Here is a 17,628-nt window from a genome sequence, read left to right as displayed (position 1 = left end):
ATAGATTCTGCAATCTACTTTTATGAGCATCTTCCCTATTCCCATTTAAGATTCTGCAATTTACTTTCAGCTATTTACATTCAGCTCTTTATTTCCAGCATTTATGTTTTCTGCTATTTACTTTCTCGCCATTTAATTTTCTGCAAATCTCAAATCTAATTCTGCTTAGTTCAACTTGAACATTCCTTTAATTAAAGTTGCTTGACCAATCAATCCCTGTGGGATTCGACCTCACTTTATTGTGAGTTTTTACTTGACGACAATTCGGTATACTTGCCGAAGGAAAATTATTGAGAGACAAGTTTCCATGCATCAAGTTTATGGCGCCTTGCCGGGGATTGATTTTGTATCAACAATGATTAAGTTGGAGGATAACTAGATTGAGCATTTTTCTTTTGTTTGATTTAAAATTTTGTTTGAGTAATTTACTTTCAGTTTTAGTTATTTTCTCCCCTTTCCCCTACCCATTTTCTTAGTTGTTTACAATTCAGTCCACTAACACACTAACTGTTTGATATATTGCATCACTCACACTAATAGCAATTTTAACAGAAATACTTTCTGCATCTATTTCCTTGCTTGTGCCTTGTTGGTTGTATGACAGGTAGAAGAAGCGGGGCTTCAACTTCCTTTGATTCTGAACCTGAGAGGACCTTCCTTAGATTAAGGAGGGAAGCAAGAGGAAAGAGAGTAGTTGGTGCTGAGGAAGAGGAGGAGTACTTTGAACCAGATATAGATGAGAATATGGAGAACCATCATGAAGAAGAGGCTCACAACCATGGCCGAGAAGGTCCAGCACATCAGGCTGGACAAGAGAGAAGGGTTCTGGGTTCGTACATCAATCCAAACCCAGGAAATTGCGGAAGTAGCATCCAAAGGCCAACCATACATGCCAACAACTTTGAACTAAAGCCACATCTCATCACCCTTGTTCAGAACAATTGTTCATTCGGAGGGAGTGTCCAAGAAGACCCCAATCAACATCTAACCACCTTCCTGAGGATATGTGATACTGTGAAGTCTAATGGTGTTCATCCTGACACCTATAGACTACTTCTGTTCCCTTTCTCACTCAAGGACAAGGCATCTAAATGGCTGAAATCCTTCCCAAAGGAGAGTTTAGCAACCTGGGAAGATGTGGTGAATAAATTCTTGGCAAGATTCTATCCTCCTCAACGGATCAATAGGTTGAGAGCTGAGGTACAAACCTTCAGGCAGCAAGATGGTGAGACTCTATATGAAGCATGTGAGAGGTTTAAGGACCTTACAAGAAGGTGCCCACCAGATATGTTTAATGAATGGGTGCAGGTGCACATTTTCTATGAAGGTCTTTCTTATGAATCGAAGAAGGCAGTAGACCACTCATCCGGGGGATCTCTGAACAAGAAGAAGACCATTGAAGAAGCCATAGATGTCATTGAGACTGTAGCTGAGAATGACTACTTCTATGCTTCTGAAAGAGGCAACACTAGAGGAGTGATGGAGCTAAACAATGTGGATGCACTGCTGGCCCAAAACAAGCTTATCACAAGCAGCTGGCTAATCTTACCAAGAAGATGGAGAGGAACCAAGTAGCAGCAATCACCACCTCATCAGCAACTCAAGAGGGAGTGAATGCAGAGGCAGAGGATGAGCAAGAACAAGCCAACTACATTAGAAACTCACCTAGGAAAGCACATGATCCATACTCCAAGACCTACAATCCTGGTTGGAGGAACCACCCAAACTTTGGGTGGGGAAATCAACAAGACCAAGACCAAGATCAGAGACGCCACAACCCCAACAACAATGCAGCCCACCAACATTCCACGCAAAGATCATATCAACACCCACCTAACAACACACCTCAACATCCATACCAAAGCCAAAATGGCCCTTCTCATCCCTCCAACCTCAACTCACCATCATCTGAAGATAGACTCTCAAGGATTGAGACTATACTTGAAGGCATATGCAAAGAGATTCAAGATAGTAAGGCATTCCGAGAAGAAGTGCGATCCAATATGCAGAATCAAGATGCTGGCATCAAGAAACTTGAGACACAAATTGGCTACCTATTCAAGCAAATTCCCAGCCACAACCCTCGCAGCGATATTGACTCAAACCAAAAGGAGGAGTGTCAGGCTATCACCTTCAGGAGTGGGAAGGAACTGAAAGAAGCTTCCCAGAAACCACAAGAAAAGGGCTCAAATGAAAAGGAAGAAGAGCAAGATGGAGTTCAAGTTTCCACTTCGAGTCCGCAAAAAAAAGAAGAAATGCTGAAGCCAGACGTCCCAAGAGTCCCATACCCTCAGCAATTGAAGAAGAAGGGGGATGACAATCAGTTCTTAAGATTTTTGGAAATCTTCAAGAAACTACAGATCAACATACCCTTTGCTGAAGCAATAGAGCAAATGCCGCTCTATGCCAAGTTCTTGAAGGAATTGATGACCAAAAAGAGAAGTTGGAAGAACAACGAAACGGTGATACTAACCGAGGAATGTAGTGCCATCATTCAGCACAAGCTACCCCAGAAATTAAAGGATCCTGGGAGCTTCCAGATCCCTTGTATTATAGGGGAGATCACAGTGGAGAAAGCTCTATGTGACTTAGGAGCCAGCATAAATCTGATGTCAGTAGCTATGATGAGAAAAATGAAGATCGAGGAGGCTAAGCCAACAAAAATGGCCCTACAACTGGCAGACCGATCGTTCAAGTTCCCTCATGGTGTAGTAGAAGATTTGCTGGTGAAGGTGGGGGATTTCATCTTCCCAGCAGACTTTGTAGTGTTGGACATGCAGGAGGAAGCCAATGCCTCCATCATCCTGGGAAGATCGTTTTTAGCTACTGCTGGAGCTGTCATTGATGTCCAAAAAGGTGACCTCACCCTAAGATTACACAATGAAAAGATGACATTCAATGTGTTCAAGGCCATGAGTTACCCTCCAGAACAATTGGGAGAGTGTATGAGGTTGGACTCACTGGAAGATGCAGTGCAGGAGAGCTTTGAAGAAGGAGAACCTGAAGGGTTGACCGAGGAGGAATCAACGTCTAGTGAAGAGGCCGCAACAGCAGAAATTCATATACAAGGTGCACCAAAGGAAGAGAATGAAAAGTTAGAAGCACCAAAACTTGAACTCAAAACACTGCCACCCACTCTCAAATATGCATACTGATAAACTACTATTTCATGGTTTATCTTGTGCTCAATTGAGTGGCTTTTATCTACTCTTTACCTACTTATTCATATTATTTGCATGGTTTTACATTTGCCTTCCTAATTATGTGCTTTGATTGAAAACATGCTTCTTTGATCTTATATTTGCTTATTATTAATCCTCTCTTATTACCATTAGATGCCTTGATATGTGTGTTAAGTGTTTTCAGATATTATAAGGCAGGAATGGCTTGGAGGAGGGGAAGAAAGCATGCAAAGGTGGAAGGAATGCAAGAAGTTGGAGAAATTGCTAAGCTGTCCAGCCTGACCTCTCTGCACTCAAACAGCTATAACTTTAGCTACAGAGATCCAAACGATGCAGTTCTAGTTGCGTTGGAAAGCTAACGTCCGGGGCTTCGATTTGATATATAATATGCTATAGTTCCTCTGACGCTAGGTGATGCGACCGCGTGATACATGCGGCCGCATTGCAGTGACGGAAATCCAGCATGGCAAAATTCGAAACCAGCGAATTCTGGACTGTTTTTGACCCAGTTTGCGGCCCAGAAAACACAGATTAGAGGCTATAAAGTGGGGATTGCATCCATTCATAAGAAGGCTCTCATATTCACAATTTTAGGAGTAGATGTAGTTTTTAGAGAGAGAGGTTCTCTCCTCTCTCTTAGGATTAGGATTTAGGATTTCTCTTAGTTTTAGGAATGACTCTCAATCCCAGGTTCTTTATTTTTATTTATTTTTCCAATTTAATTTATGAACTCTTCCATGTTACATTTGATGTCTTTATTAGAGTTAATTGAGGTATTCCAGACTTATGATTGCTTTCTTTAATTTATTAAAGTTCTCGATTTATCCAAATTATTTTCATTCAAGTAGAATTTCTCCCCTTTTGGCTTTGGTTAAATAATTGGTGACTCTTGAGTTATCAAACTCGTTGTTGATTGAGAATTGGAATTCTTCAAGAATTAATTCATCCACTTAACTTACCTTCATAGTTAGAGGTTAATAAAGTGGGAGAATAATCCAATTCTCATTATAATTGATAAGGATAACTGGGATATGATCTCCAGTCTTCATACCTTGCCAAGAGTTTATTTTATTATTACTATTTTATTTTATTCTTTTTGTGCAACATACTGCTTCCTTACTTCCAAAACCCCCAATTTAAAATCTTCATAACCAATAATAAGAACATACCTCCCTGCAATTCCTTGAGAAGACGACCCGAGGTTTGAATACTTCGGTTATCAATTTATTTAGGGATTTATTACTTGTGACAACCAAAATATTTGTACGAAGGGATTTTTGTCGGTTTAGAGACTATATCTACAACGCGACTATTTTTATGACATTCTTTACTGGCAAAAAGCCCAACGTCACATACTTAGGAGAGAATGAAAGCTACCCAGTGATCATAAACTCATCCCTCAGCCAAGATCAAGAGGATGAATTACTCCAAGTGTTGCGAAAGCATAAGGATGCCATTGGATGGACCCTCGCTGACCTGAAAGGAATCAGTTCGGCCATATGCATGCATAAAATACTGTTGGAAGATGATGCCAAACCATCCATTCAATCCCAAAGGAGGCTGAACCCAATCATGAAGGAAGTAGTACAGAAAGAGTTTATGAAGTTATGGCAGGGAGGGGTAATCTACCCGATCTCAGATAGCCCCTGGGTTAGCCCCGTGCATGTCGTCCCAAAAAAGGGAGGAATAACTGTAGTCCCCAATGAGAAGAACAAAATAATCCCCACCAGGACCGTCACAGGATGGCAGATGTGCATAGACTACAGAAAACTGAATGAAGCTACAAGAAAAGATCATTTCCCCCTTCCATTCATGGATCAGATGTTGGAAAGACTTGCAGGACACGCATATTATTGTTTTCTCGACGGTTATTCAGGATATAACCAAATAGTTGTTGATCCCAGAGACCAAGAGAAAATCTCATTCACTTGCCCATATGGAGTGTTTGCTTACAGGCGCATGCCATTTGGGCTATGTAATGCACCTGCAACTTTCCAACGTTGCATGCTTTCTATCTTCTCGAATATGATAGAGAAATTCATTGAAGTCTTTATGGATGATTTCTCGGTATTCGGAGATTCCTTTCCTAGTTGCTTAAATCACCTAGCCTTGGTATTAAAAAGGTGCCAAGAGACCAATCTGGTCTTGAACTGGGAGAAATGTCACTTTATGGTGACTGAAGGAATAGTCCTTGGCCATAAGGTTTCTAACCAAGGCATTGAGGTGGACAGAGCTAAGGTGGAACTTATTGAAAAACTTCCTCCACCCAGTGATGTCAAGGCAATTAGGAGTTTTTTAGGGCATGCTGGCTTTTACAGAAGGTTTATTAAAGATTTTTCAAAGATAGCCAAGCCATTAAGCAATCTCCTTGTATCTGATACACCGTTTGTCTTTGATGAAAAATGCATGCTAGCATTCAAAAATTTGAAACAGAGGTTGTCCTCTGCCCCTATCATTTCCCCACCTGATTGGAACTTACCATTTGAATTGATGTGTGATGCATTTGATTTTGCAGTTGGGGCCGTGTTAGGGCAGAGGAAAGATAACTTAGTCCATGTGATATACTATGCTAGCAAAGTCCTCAATGACACGCAAAGAAATTATACCACTACTGAAAAGGAGTTACTGGCAATAGTTTTTGCATTTGACAAGTTTAGATCATACCTCATTGGTGCTAAAGTGATTATTTTCACAGATCACACAGCACTTAAATATTTGTTTGCCAAGCAAGAATCAAAACCAAGACTAATAAGATGGATCTTATTGTTGCAGGAATTTAATATTGAAATTAGAGACAAGAAAGGAGTGGAGAACAAGGTAGCGGATCACCTATCCAGAATTCCTCATGATAAAGGTGGAACACATGATACAAGTGTAAATGAGCTCTTCCCTGATGAGAAGTTGATGACAGTTCACAAAGCACCATAGTTTACAGACATTGCCAACTTCAAGGCAACTGGGGCTTTACCTCCAGAGATCAATAAACATTAAAAAAGAAAGCTCATAAATGATGCAAAATATTTTGTCTGGGATGAGCCATATCTCTTCAAGAAGTGTTCAGATGGAATCCTGAGAAGATGTGTTTCAGAAGAAGAGGGACGAGAGGTCCTGTGGAATTACCACGGCTCATGCTATGGAAGCCATTTTGGAGGGGATAGAACTGCAGCCAAGGTGTTGCAAAGCGGATTCTTTTGGCCCACCCTCTTCAAGGATGCCAAAGAACTGGCAAAGAAGTGCAATGAATGTCAAAGAGCTGGAAACTTACCCAAAAGAAATGAGATGCCACAAAACTTCATCTTAGAACTGGAACTATTTGATGTGTGGGGAATCGATTTCATGGGACCATTCCCAACCTCATATTCAAACAAGTACATTTTGGTAGCAGTGGATTACGTTTCCAAGTGGGTAGAGGCTATTGAAACCCCAACAAATGATAACAAGGTGGTCATGAACTTCCTCAGGAAGAATATCTTTAGCAGATTTGGAGTCCCACGAGTACTCATCAGTGACGGAGGGAGCCATTTTTGTAACAGACCACTAGAAGATCTTCTCCTATGATACGGGGTAAAACACAAGGTTGCCACGCCTTACCATCCCCAAACAAGTGGGCAAACTGAGATATCTAACAGAGAGCTAAAAAGGATTTTGGAAAAGACTGTAGGAGTATCAAGAAAGGATTGGTCGAAGAAGCTGGATGATGCTCTTTGGGCATACAGAACAGCATTCAAAACACCACTTGGAATGTCCCCATATCAACTGGTGTATGGGAAAGCTTGTCACTTACCACTGGAGTTGGAACACAAAGCTCTCTGGGCTCTCAAGATACTAAATTTTGACAGCATTGCTGCTGGTGCAAAGAGGATTCTGCAACTGCAAGAGATGGAGGAATTTAGATCTCAAGCCTATGAAAATGCCAAGATTTATAAAGAAAAGGCGAAGAGAAGACATGACCTCCATCTGGCACCCAGGAGTTTCGCAAAGGGGCAGCAAGTATTCCTCTACAACTCCAAATTGAGACTGTTCCCAGGAAAACTCAAATCAAGGTGGTCAGGACCCTTTCTTGTCACAAAGGTCTCGCCGTATGGACACATAGAAATCATGGATGAAAGTTCGGAGAGGACTTTCACTGTGAACGGACAAAGGCTCAAACATTATATGGGCAACATAGAGAAAAACCCCAAAGTGAAGTATCATCTCAAGTAAGGGAGGAATCGTCGAGCTAGCGACGCTAAAAGAGTGCTTTGTTGGGAGGCAACCTAACCTAAGGTAGTATTCTTTTTCATCGTCATTTCAATAAAGATCACAAGTTGTTTCCCCTGTATTACGAGGAGCTAAGTTTGGTGTTCCACACCAAAACAATCCAAGAGTGAAAGTGTAATTCTAAGTTTGGTGTTCCACCAAAGATATTAGTTAGAATCACACTACACTCCAATGGCAAAATGCTAGCTCCAACCAATCAAGGGAACCACTTAGCAGTAGTTTAGTCTTTAGTTAATAGTTGTTTAGTTAATAACAACATATGAGGCTCTCTGCAAGTATGCAATCTGTTGTACTAAGCAAGGAACTAAGTTTGGTGTTCACACACCAAATTAAGTTCAGAAATTCACAAGCATACATGCAAGCTAACTATTTCTCAAGTGCTTTGGGAACAAGCAACTTCCAATAACTTTGCAGGAACTTTCTGAGGAAATGGTGCACCATCATCCAAGGAAGTGAAAGAGCAAAAACTATGGATGATGACAGCAAGGGGACAACTAGAAACCATCACCCGAAGGTTGTATTGTTACTTAATTTCATATACTTGAAATGCTAAAAATTGGATGTCCCAAGGTGCCCTCGATTAATAGTTACTCATTAGTTTAAATCATTAGAATTTAATGTTTGTTTTTATTGCTTTCGTCATATATGTGCTGGTTTTAATGTCAATGCTGCATCTTCACCTTGTTTACTTGTATGCTTGTCCTTTTTAAGCCAAATAAAAAGAGAATATTTGTTATAAAAGACCAGAGTGGAGTTCATATTGTGGAGTAAGTTCCTAAGTTTGTGGTATGGTAATAGATTAGCTAAGTTGGTTCACCAATAAGGTGGGAAGGCAACTATCTATCCGGAATCATATGCTTGAAACACACCCCATGAGATTAGCTAAATAACAAGATCCTAATAAGAAAAAGGGAAAGAGAAAATGAAAGTTGAGAAATAAAAGGAAAAGAGTAAGAAATAAGGCTAGGCACCAAGGGTTTGAATCTTGAGGCATGTGTCTGTGGTGCTCCTGTGTAAGGGATTTACTTGGATGAATAAGCTCTCAGGGGTGCCTTATCACTTGGTAACTTGTGTTAACTAACCCGGGATTATCAGCTGAAAGTCCACTATTAAGAGTAACCCTTGCTACAGAACACTTAGTAACCCAAAGAGGTGCTGGACACCAAGGTCTCAAGAAAGAAAATAAACAAATCATGTGCCTGTGGTGTGTATGTATGGGGGAAAGAGACTTGAGGGAGTAAGTCCTTAGGGGTGTCTTAACACCTAACACCTTGAACCAACTGGTTCGGGAGTGTTGGCTGAAAGCTTATCATAAAGAGTCGCCCCCTCACAGAGCACTTAGCCTAAGAGCACAATCAAACCCTGAAAACAATAAAAGGATCAATGAATAAAAGTCTCATAGGGTACAATCAAGTGAGTATTCAAGACATGATAAAGTTCTGAAAGCCAGTGAAGGAATGAACCTAAGTTTCTATACATGAAACCACCATAAAACTAAGGACATGACTTCCACAATAATGACTCATATCTCTTAGCATTTCATTCATCATTCTCTTGTTCCAGTACTTGCTTAGGGACAAGCAAGCTTTAAGTTTGGTGTTATGATGCCAGGGCATTTTGGCCAGTTTCACTGACCTTTTCTTTACTGTTTTAGGGTAGTTTCATGCATTTTCTTAGGAAATAAGCAAGTTTTGGGTAGAATTTCACTTACATCTTGATTCAAGAAAACATTGTGCACTTTACATGATTTCATGAGAATTATGCAAGAATTGTATAACAAACTGGATGATGCATGTCTCATGATTTGAATTAGAACTTTGATGCACTCTATTGCTTGATTTTAGGACAAAGGAAGCAAGGAAGAACCACGTTAGCAGCCACGTTAGTCTAACTAACGTAACCACTAACGTGGGATGGGAGCTAGCTTGTAACGTTAATGAGAAAAGTAATCGCCAATAACGTCCTCGAAGCCATCATAGGCCACATTAAGAGTCACGTTAACTAAGTTAACGTGAACTCTAACGTGGAAGAAGGAAATGAAGCCAACGTTAGTGACACTCACCTTTGTCACTAACGTTAGACCAAGCTCATATTGGCCACGTTAAGAGCCACGTTAACTCAGTTAACGTGGACTCTAACGTGGGGAAGAAGGAAATGAAGCCAATGTTAGTGACACTCACCTTTGTCACTAACGTTGGACTAAGCCACTTTGAGCCACGTTAGTTGCCACATTAACTTAGTTAACGTGGAAGCTAACGTGGAGGGAGCAAGAATCGCCAATGTTAGTGACACTCACCTTTGTCACTAACGTTGGAATGAGCCACAATGAGCAACGTTAACTTAGTTAACGTGGAAGCTAACGTGGATGAAAGAATGATGAGCCAACGTTAGTGACACTCACCTTTGTCACTAACGTTTGAGATGGCTATCACCACCACGTTAGAAGCCACGTTAACCTAGTTAACGTGAACTCTAACGTGGGAAGTAGGGGCGTTTTGAAACGTTAGTGACAAAGGTAAGTGTCACTAACGTTTTTGAAGATTTGGCAAGCCTACGTTAAAGGTCACGTTAGCCACACTAACGTGAACTCTAACGTAGGGAAGGGAGGATTCTCAACGTTATTGGAAAAGGTAAGTCCTAATAACATGTGCGAAGGATCAAGAGGCAACGTTAGTGGTCACGTTGGTGCCACTAACGTTGAAGTTAACGTGGATCACCCTTGGGCTAGGAACGTTAGTGAAAAAGGTGACTGCCACTAATGTTCTCGAACCCACACTTTCACTTAACGTTAACGCCACTAACGTCCTAAGCTAAAAGTCCCTACCTACTTCATACTTTCTCTCTGCAAGTAAAGCTAAGCCCACTGAAGAGGATAACTGCTTCAAACTCAAGATCCAAAGGCCCATATCCAAGATTTGAAGAACCAACTAGAAGATCAGAAGAGTAGTATATATAGGGGTAGTTTTGAATCAAAAAAGGGATTGGAAATTTGAGAACTACTCTCTGTATAATTTTACTTTCTCTACAACTTTTAGTTTAATTTTCAGAATGTACTCTCCATCTATGCTTTTCATTCCCAGAGCTATGAACAACTAAACCCCTTTTATTGGGTTAGGGAGCTCTGTTGTAATTTGATGGATCAATATTAGTTTTCATTATTCTTCTTCTCTCTTTTCTCCTGATTTTACTAGAAAGCTTTCAATCTTCATTCAATTGGGTAGTTATCTTGGAAAAGAAGCTATTCATACTTGGATCTCTTCGGAACTTTGGAAGAGGAATGAAGAGATCATGCTAGAAATGCTTTCTCATGTTGGACCAAATTGGGGTTTGGATGGATATAGTGACATATAATCCTACCAACACTTTGATTTGGAAATACACGTGGTATAATCAGTGACTATACTTCATCTCTTCTCATGAGCAATTGACCAAGGAATTGGCTATTAATTAAGATTTGAGAGATTGAATTACCAAGAAATTGGAATTCGATCACTTAAGATTTCCAAGGAGATCAATGAATGCATTGATTGAGGAAGAGATGAAAATGAACTTGATCCGGAGAATGCAATATCTCCTAAGCCCAATGAATTCCCCATTTCTGATCTTACCCATTCTCTATAGATTCTGCAATCTACTTTTATGAGCATCTTCCCCATTCCCATTTAAGATTCTGCAATTTACTTTCAGCTATTTACATTCAGCTCTTTATTTCCAGTATTTACGTTTTCTGCTATTTACTTTCCCGCCATTTAATTTTCTGCAAATCTCAAATCTAATTCTGCTTAGTTCAACTAGAACATTCCTCTAATTAAAGTTGCTTGACCAATTAATCCCTGTGGGATTCGACCTCACTCTATTGTGAGTTTTTACTTGACGACAATTCAGTATACTTGCCGAAGGAAAATTGTTGAGAGACAAGTTTCCATGCATCAGAAGCATGAGAACCATTCCCGTTCTATCTGAGCTCAACGTAGCCATTGGGCAACAGCTTGAGTGCGTATCTCTTGGGTCTCTGATCTACGAACCGAGTCCGTGAGATTAGAACCTTTGTGGTAGAGGCTAGAACCAAGTGGCAGCATTCCTGGGATCCGAAAAGTCTAAACCTTGTCTGTGGTATTCCGAGTAGGATCTAGCAAGGGATGACTGTGACGAGCTTCAAACTCGCGAATGTTGGGCGCAGTGACAGTGTGCAAAAGGATAAGGGTCCTATTCCGACGCTGGCGGGAACCGACAGATGATTAGCCGTGCAGTAGCTGTACATGGTATTTTTCATCTGAGACGAGAAATCCGACAGTTGATTAGCCGTGCAGAGGTCGTACCTGGTATTTTTTATCCGAGAGGATCATACAGCTTGCCATTGAAGGAAGCCATGCGTGTTTGGAGAAGAAAACAGTAGGAAAGCAGAGATTCAGATGACACAGCATCTCCAGAACCTCAACCTTTTCCACATTACTGAATCACAAGTACCATTTATTTCATGTTATTTACTTTTCTTAAGCAAAACCATTTTTATCATTAATCTCCTGGCTAAGATTTGCAAGATAACTATAGCTTGCTTCAAGCCGACAATCTCCGTGGGATCAACCCTTACTCACGTAAGGTATTTGATGCGCATAAACGTGTTATGCTACGATTTAGGAAATTGCACGATCGGCAAAATTCCTTCCGGCAAGTGCACCGGTTATCGTCGTCAAGTAAAAACTCACAATAGAGTGAGGTCGAATCCCACAAGGATTGGTTGAGTGAGCAATTTGGATTAGAAGTGTGTTCTAGTTGAGCGGAATCAAGATTTGAGATGAGAATTGCGGAATGTAAAATTGGCGGGAAAAGTAAATGACAAGAAAATTAAATGGCTGAATCTTAAATTGCATGAATTAAAGAGCAGAATGTAAATTGCTGAAATTAAAAGGGAATGGGGATGATTGCAAGAATTGAATTGCAGAATGTAAAGAGAAAGTGGAAATCAGAAATGGGGAATTCATTGGGTTTAGGAGATATTGAAATCTCCGAATCAAAACATGTATATCTCTTCCTCAACCAATGCATTCATTGAATTTTGCTTGGCAATCTTATATGATTGGATCCCAATTCCTTGGCTCACCAATGCTCTCTAAAAACAAACAAATTCCCAATCCCTTGGTTTAAATGTTCATAAGAAGAGATGATGCTTGATCACTGATTATACCACACAATTTCATGAACCACAATTTGGTAGGATTACATGTCACAATATCCATCCAAACCCCAATCCAATCCACTGTGAGAAAGCTTCTCTAGCATGAATCCTCCATTCCTTTCCCAAGGCTCCGAAGGATTCCAAGTATGAGTAGTCTCTTTCCCAAGATAACTACTCAATGGAATTAGATCGAGAAGCTTTCTAACAAAATTCAAGAGAAAAGATTGAAGAAGAAGATAAACTATTATTGATTCATTGAATTACAATAGAGCTCCCTAACCCAATGAAAGGGGGTTTAGTGAATCATAGCTCTCAATTCAATTACAAAGAAAAGGAAAACTAGCTAAAAGTGAAAGTAAAAGTCCTTTCTAACTTAACTTCTATCCTATTTATACACTTTCTATATTGAGCTTCAGTTGTGCTTCTTGGGCTTTGAGGCCTCTCCTTGCTTTCCTTTTGCCTTGGGTTTATGATCCATAATCTTGATGAGGTTTTTGATCCACATCCTGTAACATTTATTGAGCCAACTTAGTGATAATCAAATAATGACACATGACTCAACAAATTGAGATTTCAAACTCATCAATCCTTCAGGCCCAATCCCATAAACCATGATATTCAATTGGGTTTCATACCAAAGTAAGTTTAAGTTAATAATTGTGCTCAAAGACTAACTTAAATCACAATATTCTTGGCCCAGAAACTTTTTTCAAGAGTGGCGTTTAAGTTGTAGTTTAAGCTTAAACTGCAGCTTAAACGCCAGACACTTCCAGTGAGGCCATTTGTAAAGGCACGTTTAAGCTTCAGTTTAAGGTTAAACTGAAGCTTAAACGTGGAAATGGAAGAATGGTAGCCCTGGAGAGTAATGTAGTCGAACACGTTTAACCTCCAGTTTAAGGTTAAACTGGAGGTTAAACGTGGAAGAGGAATGAGGCATCCTGGAGGTCGAACACGTTTAACCTCCAGTTTGAGGTCAAACTGGAGGTTAAACGTGGAAGAGGGTGGAGGCATACTGGAGGTCGAACATGTTTAACCTCCAGTTTGAGGTCAAACTGGAGGTTAAACGTGGAAGCTTGGAATGGTGGCCCTGGAGGTGTCGAACACGTTTAACCTCCAGTTTGAGGTCAAACTGGAGGTTAAACGTGGAGGTGGAGAGAGCAACCCTGGAGTAAAAAAACTATCGAACACGTTTAAGCTCCAGTTTGAGTCAAACTGGAGCTTAAACGTGGAATGGCCCCTGGTACTCTTCCTGGTTCTGGCGTTTAACCTCCAGTTTGAGGTCAAACTGGAGGTTAAACGTGGAACTCCTCCCTGGGTGGCATACTCATTCTGGCGTTTAACCTCCAGTTTGAGGTCAAACTGGAGGTTAAACGTGGAATGCTCCTTAAGTGAGGCTTTTCATTCTGGCGTTTAACCTCCAGTTTGAGGTCAAACTGGAGGTTAAACTTCAATCCCAGCATTCCTTATCCTTCATAATTTTTGGCGTTTAAGCTCCAGTTTAGGCTTAAACTGGAACTTAAACTCCACATGTGATATTCAAGCTTCCTTTATTGATTTTGTTGCTTCCTTGCCTAGCCTCTTCTTCCCTGAAATCATCCAAACAATTGCATCAAAGGCTTGCAAAATTTCATGAGAGATCTTCCATTCATAGCATTTAAGTATTATAACTAAAACTCATGGAATTTGCATCAAAATCATATTGTTTGGATGGTTCATTACTTTGTTCTTCATTTAACCATTTTTGGTTACTTTAAGCTCAAGAAAATGCATAAAACAACTAAAACTAACAGAAAAATGCTAGTGAAACTAGCCTATGATGCCTTGGCATCACAACACCAAACTTAATACTTGCTTGTCCCTAAGCAAGTCCTGAGTTATTTGAGAAGAAAGTATGAACAGAAAGTAGTTACATTGGCTATATTAGCAAGCATTTGAAGTTCATCAGAAGGGTTTTATGCAGAAAGTTGCAGCATCACTTTTTCATACTTATCAGGTAGGATTATCACTTTTTCATTGCATCCATCAAAAATTGCTATGGCCTCCTGTTATTCTTATGTCTTTGGCACTTTTCTCTTCTTTGTTTTTCTTTTCTTTTTCTTTTTCTTGGAGCTTCTTTTGCTCCTTGTTTGCTTAGTGTCATGTGTTGCACAAGCCTTTGGCATTTTCTTTTTCTTAACAGTGCACTACACATATCCACTTTAGGCATTTTAGTTCACATTTCTTCTTGAGACATTGGTGCCCAGCACCTCTTTGTGTGACTAAATGTTTTGTATTTAGGTTGCTCTTGATAATGGACTTTTGGTTGATAATCCCGGGTTAGTTAACCCAAGTTACCAAGTGTTGAAACACTCCTCAGAACCTATTCATCCAAGCATATCCTTAATACATAAACACCACAGGCATTTGTCTCAGAAGTTCAAACCATTGGTGCCTAGCTTATTTTCTCAATTTTTTTGCTTTTTGGTTGCCTTTTTCCGTGGCTTTTTCTTTTCCTTTTTCTTTCTTTTTCATGGCCAAAGACATTTATTCATCAAGATCCATGGACAATTTTTACTTCTACATAAAAAATGATAATTCTACTCTCTAATTTTAGTGATGTGACTAAACAATCAAGCATGCATACCACCACTTAATTCTACTTGATTTGTCACTAATTTAGCCAAGTTACTTTTGTTCAAACTTTTCTTTTATTTTTGGAAACAGAACAAGCATGGCAAGCACTTGTTTAAGAAGGTGAAGTTATATCCAAACATCTAGGCACTCACTTTATTCAAAGCAACTAACAAAAAAAAAAAAACTACACATTCCAGAAGGATTCAACATTTACAGTTTAAACCAGAACACACATGCTTTTGTTTACCCTTTTTAAAGAATTATCAAGGAATAATACCACCTTGTGAGATTCCTTGTTTTCTCTTTGTTGTCAGGAATCACTTTGATTTCTCCTTCTTCTTCCTAAATGTTGCTTCATGCTTTAAGGTTCATGCTTTCCTTCCTGCAAGGAGTAATGAAGTTGCTTGCTCCTCAAGCACTTAAGTGGTTAGCTCAACTATGTATGGGTAAGTATCGGATTCTTTAAGTTGGTGTGTGAACACCAAACTTAGTCTCCCACTTACTTCTCTGTGTTCTTTGAATCCTTGAGTTATCTTGGAATGATGTTGCTACTAAGGGTTTTAAGCATTTCTGTGACTGCTTAGAATAGTTGTTCCTTTCACATAATTCAAAGGTTGTTGTGTTCAGTTGATCTTTATGGTGGAACACCAAACTTAGAGTCACACATTCCCCTTTGACCTATGGATCCATGAATTCATTGTTTGGTGTGAAACACCAAACTTAATTCTTTGCAATGCACAGAAACTACTTTACCCCTTTTATTGAAACAAATAAAAGAAACAGCAGAAGGTATTACCTCAGGTTGGGTTGCCTCCCAACAAGCGCTTGTTTATCGTCATTAGCTTGACGGTCAGCTTCCTCAGTTGAGGTGATATTTAAATTTGTCCTTCTCCTCCACATCTCCCAAGTAATGTTTGAGTCTTTGACCGTTAACAATGAAGGTTCGTTGCGACTTTTCTTCCATGATTTCTACTTGTCCATAGTTGGAGACCTTAGTGACAAGGAATGGTCCAGACCACCTTGATTTTAGCTTCCCTGGAAATAGCTTCAGCCTAGAATTGTAGAGCAATACTTTTTGCCCTTCTTCAAATTTCCTTGGGGCTATGTTGCTGTCATGCTTCTTCTTTGCTCTTTCTTTGTAAATTTTGGCATTCTCATAAGCTTCCGCTCTGAATTCTTCCAATTCTTGAATTTGCAACATCCTTCTTTCTCCAGCGGCTTTGTTGTCCAAGTTCAGAAGTTTCAAGGCCCAGTATGCCTTGTGCTCCAACTCCAGTGGCAGATGGCAAGCTTTTCCATATACTAGTTGGTAAGGAGACATTCCAATTGGTGTTTTGAAAGCTGTCCTATATGCCCAAAGAGCATCATCTAGCTTAATCGACCAGTCCTTTCTTGAAGTTCCCACAGTTTTTTCCAGGATTCTTTTGAGTTCTCTGTTAGATATTTCGGCTTGCCCACTTGTCTGTGGATGGTATGGTGTGGCCACCCTGTGTTTGACTCCATATTTTAGGAGCAATGCCTCTAATGGTTTGTTGCAAAAGTGGCTTCCTCCATCACTGATGATTGCTCTTGGAACCCCAAAACGGCAAAAAATGTGTTTTCTGAGGAAGTTCATGACTACCTTATTATCATTGGTTGGAGTTGCTATTGCTTCAACCCATTTGGATACATAATCTACTGCCACAAGAATGTAATTATTTGAGTATGAGGAGGGAAATGGTCCCATGAAATCTATCCCCCACACATCAAACAATTCAAGTTCCAGAATGAATTGTTGTGGCATTTCATTTCTTCTTGGCAGGTTCCCAGCTTTCTGGCATTCAAGGCAGTGTTTCACTAATTCTTTTGCATCTTTGAAAATAGTAGGCCAATAAAAACCACACTGCAACACCTTAGCTGCTGTTCTTTCCCCTGCAAAGTGCCCTCCATAAGTAGAACCATGGCAGTCCCATAAAACTTCCTTTCCTTCTTCCTCGGATATGCATCTTCTGAGTATGCCATCGGAACATTTTTTGAACAAGTATGGTTCGTCCCAGATAAAGTATTTGGCATCATTTACCAATTTCTTCTTTTGATGTTTGTTAAATTCCAAAGGAAAACTCCCAGTGGCCTTGAAGTTTGCTATGTCTGCAAACCAGGGTGCCTTGTGAATTAGCATGAGTTGTTCATCAGGAAAGCACTCATTTACATGTGTGCTTTGTGTGCTTCCTTCTTCACATGGTATCCTTGATAAATGATCTGCCACCTTGTTCTCTACACCTTTCTTGTCTTTGATTTCAATGTCAAATTCCTGCAACAAGAGAACCCATCTAATAAGTCTCGGTTTAGATTCTTGTTTGGCAAATAAATATTTTAAAGCTGAATGATCAGTGAAAACAATGACTTTAGATCCAATGA

General features: G+C 39.9%; 1 non-coding gene across 1 annotated transcript; it reads right to left on the bottom strand.

Moving 5' to 3' along the window:
* Positions 1 to 1,185: 1,185 nt before the first annotated feature.
* Positions 1,186 to 1,292, bottom strand: LOC148544530 (small nucleolar RNA R71). The gene has a single exon (XR_015901405.1). It is a non-coding gene; the product is annotated as a small nucleolar RNA R71 (small nucleolar RNA).
* Between the last annotated feature and the right edge of the window lie 16,336 nt (positions 1,293 to 17,628).

Source organism: Arachis ipaensis, chromosome B9, assembly GCF_059453495.1.
Source record: "Arachis ipaensis isolate K30076 ecotype BB chromosome B9, ASM5945349v1, whole genome shotgun sequence".
Lineage (NCBI taxonomy): Eukaryota > Viridiplantae > Streptophyta > Magnoliopsida > Fabales > Fabaceae > Arachis > Arachis ipaensis.
This window is presented reverse-complemented; position numbering and strand designations above follow the sequence as displayed.